We start from the raw sequence: 6,368 nt of genomic DNA, 5'->3' as shown, positions 1-6,368 counted from the left end.
TATGTAAAAATAAATAAATGGAATAAATATCTTAGTGGTGAACACACCAAACAGAGAAAATGCTAATTGCTACGTGCGGGTTAGACAAATCCGCATCACTGACAAGGCCTATGAAGTTAGTGCCTACGAAGTGGCATGGCATTCTACATGCAAAGGCGTCGGATCCCCGTGCAAGACGGTTCGGCGGACATTGATGGGAAAATTTTCAACTAAGGAAATCCACTAGCCCTGGCCGCCAAGCACATTGCAAGTACTACCGCAGTGATCGTGGACTTAGATTTACATCGCGTGCCTAATTTCGTGCGATACGGATTGGTGGTACTTCAATGTACTGTAACAGACTAGAAGAGGGTAGAGAAGAGAAACAGAGGAAGACGAAGAGTCTTGGCACGATCGCAGTGTGCTGCCGCAAACGACCATCGTTCACCTCCTGTAAATAAAACCATCTTATCACAGCTCGCTGTTACAGTTGTGGTGGACGTGCTGGGTAATCGACACCCGAAGACGGAAGGTGAACCGCAAGTTCTTCGACGGAGCCGTCGAATTGCTGGACTTCCACCGAATCCATCTGGGCTGGACATGTCCCACAACTCAAATGAACACCGACCCCTCTCGACTTCTGCGCCGACTAGTTCGGCTCCACAACTGAGAGATGCTCGTCCCTTTGCCAGCAGACCAGATGAAGACGTCGAGGCTTGGCTCATCCATTACAAACGGGTGAGCGCCGCTAACAAATGGGATGCCGCTTCTCAGCTTTTGTACGTCGTGTTATTTCTGACCGATACTGCATTATTGTGGTACGAGAATCGGGAGGAAACGCTAACGACGTGGGACAGATTTGTTTCTGAAATCAAAGAGCGTTTCGGCGACCCAACCACGATAAAGAAAAGAGCAGAACAGACGCTAAAGCAACGCGCTCAAATGCCAGGTGAAACTTGCACGACCTACATTGAGGAAGTCATAAAGCTATGTAGGACCCTTGACTCCGGAATGTCTGAGGAAGACAAAGTCGGGCACATTCTAAAAGGAATTGCCGAGGATGTTTACAGTTTCCTCATCGCGAAAGATACCTTGACATCTGTCACCGATGTCATTCGTCATTGCCGCAATTTTGAGCAACTAAAAATGAGGCGCGTCACGCCAAAGTTCGGCAGGCTGCCCAATGTGATGACCATCGCGAGCATAGACAGCAACCAGGCGCTTGATCTTGCAACAACAATCCGGCAGATCGTACGTGAAGAACTCGGCCTGTACGCGCAAGTGGCAAACTGCCCAAGCACTCATCCTCCCTATCAGCCACCAGAGTTCGAGCGAAACGTTGCTTCATTCTGCTCGCACCGAGTGGCGGAGGGCTTTGAGGATTCTGATGCCACACCTCAGTATCAGCCACGTCTATACGATAGAGGCCCTGCCTATGACGCGCGATCACGACGAGCACAGCCACGTTCTTATACTCAGGGTTCTCAGCCAGGCTACGTCCCGCTGCGGCAAGGACAGTACCGACCCTACTACCAAGATGCGACTTACGGCGAATACAGTGGATTCCAGAGAATGGGAGAAACCCGTTCTTCGCCTGATAACGAACTTCCTCGCCGACAGCAGCGGCCCAGGATTCGTTCCGATGAATACAGTATAAACCGTGACCCTCCCGTGTGCTACAACTGTGGTTTCACTGGGCATATTGCTCGGTATTGCCGCCAACAACGCCGCCAATCACGAAGGACACCAGCCATGTCTTCGCCACTAAGACCCGGTGCTTCATATGACCTGCGGACAACCGACTTGTTTCCAAGGGACCGTTTTTTGCACGAGACCAGACGCAATGATTCGCCAGCATCCGAGCGGAGTTTGACACCACCATCCAACCGTTCTCGTCGCTCACCGTCTCCTCTGCGTCGTTCTTCTCCGCCGCCGGGAAACTAGCATCCGCGGCCAATGGAGGTGAGGTCGCCGGACGGTATTTTCAAGATATACCTCTGCCTATTGTTATGATCAAAAACAAAGTGAATGTGTTGATTGATGGAGTACCGACGATGGCGTTAGTTGACACTGGGGTGGCTGTGTCTGTGATGAGCCTCGCCTTCAGAAACTGCTTAGGTCGCAAAGTTATGTTTTCATGGGACGATACAATCACCTTTCGTGGTGTAGGTGGTGAGTGGCTTAATCCTCTTGGTGTATGTGCTGTCAGTGTTTCATTGGCTGGAAAAGTATTTGTATCGGAATTTCTGGTTCTATCTCGTTGTTCGCACGATGTCATTCTTGGTATCGATTTCCTGGAGCAATGCGGTGCTTCCGTTGACTGTGTTAGTGAGGAAATATCACTAAACAATTTGTTTCTACCGTCGCTTTCCGAAGAAGACTACCGTGGCGAAGACAGGAACACACTTAGTGTGATTGATGAAGTGATAGCACCATCTTGGTGCCTGACACCCGTTCGAGTCTCTTCCACAGCGGTTGATGATGCTTGTTTTGACCTCGTATTGGGGCCTCTGCGCAAGAACTGTTTTAGAAGGACATACTTGTGCCTTGTTCTGTTGTGTGCATGACGAAAGGAGTAGCAACATTGTGGGCGCTGAACTGTTCTGCCACGCCGGTTTTGCTTCCTCGCGGGATGAAGATAGCTCTTTTTGATGAAGCCTCATGCAACTCGATAGCAGCAATAGCTACGGACCTCCCCCCCTCTTCCTCTGCTTGTGATGTTCGCCATAATGAAGATCTAATGCTCGCTATGATCACCAAGACTCTCAGTACGACGGAACGGCAAGCGCTGGTGCAGGTCCTTTCCCGGCATGTTGCTGCTTTCTACTTCAAACATAGAGATGCACCCCTTCAGTTACCCTCGTCCCGCGCTCGTCACAGAATAGACACTGGCTCTGCACACCCCATCCGCCAAAAGCCCTACCGAGTGTCATCCTCTGAGCGCAAAGTTATCGCCGAACAAGTAAAGGACATGCTGAACAAAGGGGTCGTGCAAGAGTCGTCCAGCCCGTGGGCAGCCCCGGTAATTGTTGTCAGGAAAAAGGATGGTTCCTGGAGATTCTGCGTAGATTACAGGCGTCTAAACACTGTGACGAAGAAAGATGTATATCTCTTACCACGGATTGATGACGTCATAGATTGCTTGCATGCCGCTTCCTATTTTCCAACGCTTGATTTGCGGTCAGGTTATTGGCAAATACCTATGGAACCCGGCGACAAAGAAAAGACTGCTTTCATAACTCCGGATGGCTTATTTGAATTTAATGTCATGCCTTTTGGCCTTTGTAATGCTCCAGCCACCTTTGAAAGATTTATGGACACAGTATTACGTGGTCTAAAATGGGAGATATGCATGTGCTACCTTGACGATGTTGTGATATTTGGCCGTACGTTTGAGGAACATAACAACCGTCTCAGTCTTGTTCTCGACTGCATCAAAAAAGCCGGGCTGGTTCTGAATTCTAAAAAATGTCGCTTTGGCGAACGTCAAACTCTCGTGCTGGGGCACTTGGTCGACAAGGATGGCGTCAGACCCGATCCTCGCAAGATAGAAGCAGTGAGCTCTTTTAAATCACCACAGTCTGTACGAGAACTTCGCTCATTTGTCGGCCTATGCTCATATTTTCGTCGTTTTGTTCCACGATTTGTGGAGATCGTGTATCCGCTGACAAATGTCTTGCGACAGGATGCAACCTTCAACTGGACACCAGAGTGTGACGCCGCATTCTCACAACTTAAGTTTGCACTAACGTCAGCACCACTGTTGCGTCACTTCGATCCATCTTGCCCGACTGAGGTCCACACGGACGCTAGTGGTATCGGTGTAGGCGCGGTGCTTGTACAACGTCACAATGGCGCAGAGCATGTCGTGGCATATGCCAGCCGTTGCCTGAGCAAATCAGAACGCAATTACACAGTTACGGAACAGGAATGTCTGGCAGCTGTTTTCGCTGTACAGAAGTTTCGTTGTTATCTTTACGGGAGGCCATTTAAGATAATTACCGATCACCATTCATTATGCTGGCTGGTCGGTTTGCGTGACCCCTCTGGCCGCCTCGCACGTTGGGCGCTGCGACTTCAGGAATACGACTTTACGGTGTCGTACAAGAGTGGCCGTCGTCACGCTGACGCAGACTGCCTCTCCCGGATTCCTCTTGCGACTGCTGACTGCGATGCTGAGAATTTTGACGACTGCCTTGCTGCTGTTACAAGCACGTTCCCCAACGCGGCTGATTTCCAGAGAGAACAACGCAACGATCTCAACTTGGATCCTCTTTTTGCCGCCGCACGTGCCTCCCAACACAGCGGTCGCTTTACGGTCCGAGACAAGTTGCTCTATAAAACTAACTACTCCATACCTGGAGCACGTTTTCTTCTAGTTGTCCCCGAGAGCCTTCGCTCCGAAGTTCTACGTGCCATGCATGACGATGCGACGTCCGGTCACTTCGGCTTCATTAGAACGCTGAACCGCACGCAGGAACGCTTTTACTGGCCCAAGATGTACGAAACGACGAAGCGTTACGTCGCTAGCTGCGAGACGTGCCAACGTCACAGGCTACCGGCCACCGCTACACCAGGTCCCTTTCAGCCGTTAACACCACCCAGCACACCTTTTGAACAAGTAGGAATTGACATTATGGGTCCATTTCCGTTATCTAACAATAAGAAGCGCTGGATAATCGTCTGCGTAGATCACCTTACGCGGTATGCTGAAACCGCAGTTATTCCCTCTTCTACCGCTGAATCCGTGGCGGACTTTTTGCTTCACTCCGTGGTCCTTCGCCATGGCCCACCGCGTGTTATTATCAGCGACCGTGGCCGCCAGTTCACTGCCGATACCGTTGAAGAATTACTACGCATGTGCACGACACAGTTCCGTCATTCCACACCGTATCACCCACAGACGAATGGGCTCGTTGAACGGACAAACAGAACGCTGACCAACATGCTTGCCATGTACGTTTCTTCCAATCATAAGAACTGGGATGAAGTGCTGCCTTTTATCACGTACGCGTACAACACGGCAAAACATGAAACAACGAACTTCAGCCCATTTTGTCTGTTGTACGCAAGGTTGCCACTAAGCCCTCAAGACACTTTCTTACCCTTCATTCTACACAATGACGACTGTGTATCAAACACCCTGTGCCTCGCGGAAGAAGCCCGTCGAATCGCTCGTCTTCGTACTCTGGCCTCTCAACGTCGTTCGAAGGAACGATACGACGACCGTCACGAATCAGTTTTATTCGAAAAAGGTGACTTGGTGTTACTTTGGACACCGCAACGCAAGCGTGGATTGTGTCGAAAGCTTCTGTCACGATATTCAGGCCCATTTGTAGTTTTGGAGCGTCTAAGCCAGCTCACTTACGTAATAGCTCGTCTTTTGTCCAATGGTCGACAATCGAGCAGAACACAGCTCACTCACGTGGCTCGCCTGAAACCTTTCCACCCTCCTTGTGCATCATAACTCGCCCTACGGGCTTCGTCTGCTTGCGGGAGAATGTAACAGACTAGAAGAGGGTAGAGAAGAGAAGCAGAGGAAGACGAAGAGTCTTGGCACGATCGCAGTGTGCTGCCGCAAACGACCATCGTTCACCTCCTGTAAATAAAACCATCTTATCACAACTCGCTGTTACAGTACACTATACCATAGGCAAATAGATATTTGCTACGCCTGCGACCGGTTGGGTTATCAAGTGGGCATTTGCCCGAACCCTGGAGACATTATCTGCCAGGGCTGTAGTGTGCCGAACCCCGAAAAGGAACATTGCTGTACGCCAAGATGCAAGCTTTGCGAAGGAGTCCACCTCCCGGCCTACAAAGTTTGCAAAGAACGCTACCACTTTTCCTACGTGCATTGTGCGACGACGACAATGGGGGCGAGCACACTCCACGCGATACATTGACGATCGTGAAGCATAGATCTAGAATTATCAGAGCTTTCTACAGACGGTCGATTTGATGACAGCTGATGCCAGCCCTGATCCCGGAGTCATCCCAGGAACCGCTTCATGCGTGCATAGAAGTCGTGGAGCCACCCTCGGACCCATTCCCGCAACGCGCGAAGTGGAACCCCAACTAGATCTACATCGTGTGGCTACTCCAGGTCCCGTTTCAGTCCCCGTCATAGTTCCCGTCCAAATTCCCGGCCCGAGTCCCACTCTGGATCCCGCTCTGGTTGTGGGCCCAACCAGGATCTCCCGTCAACTATCGTCGAGCCCATCGGCAACACTATCAACAGGCAACGCCAACAATAATAAAAACTCTCACTTGGGCGGACGCCGTCCCGGGAAAAGGAAACGCTACATCCCAGGTATAGGGTCGGGCTCACTCCCGTAGCTTGATACACACACTGCGTCTGAGATAGTAGCTTTAAAGCACGAAAACAC

The sequence above is a fragment of the Rhipicephalus microplus genome, chromosome X (genome assembly GCF_043290135.1).
Source record: "Rhipicephalus microplus isolate Deutch F79 chromosome X, USDA_Rmic, whole genome shotgun sequence".
Classification (NCBI taxonomy): Eukaryota; Metazoa; Arthropoda; class Arachnida; order Ixodida; family Ixodidae; genus Rhipicephalus; species Rhipicephalus microplus.
The sequence above is the reverse complement of the archived record's forward strand: the minus strand, read 5'-3'. Positions refer to the sequence as shown.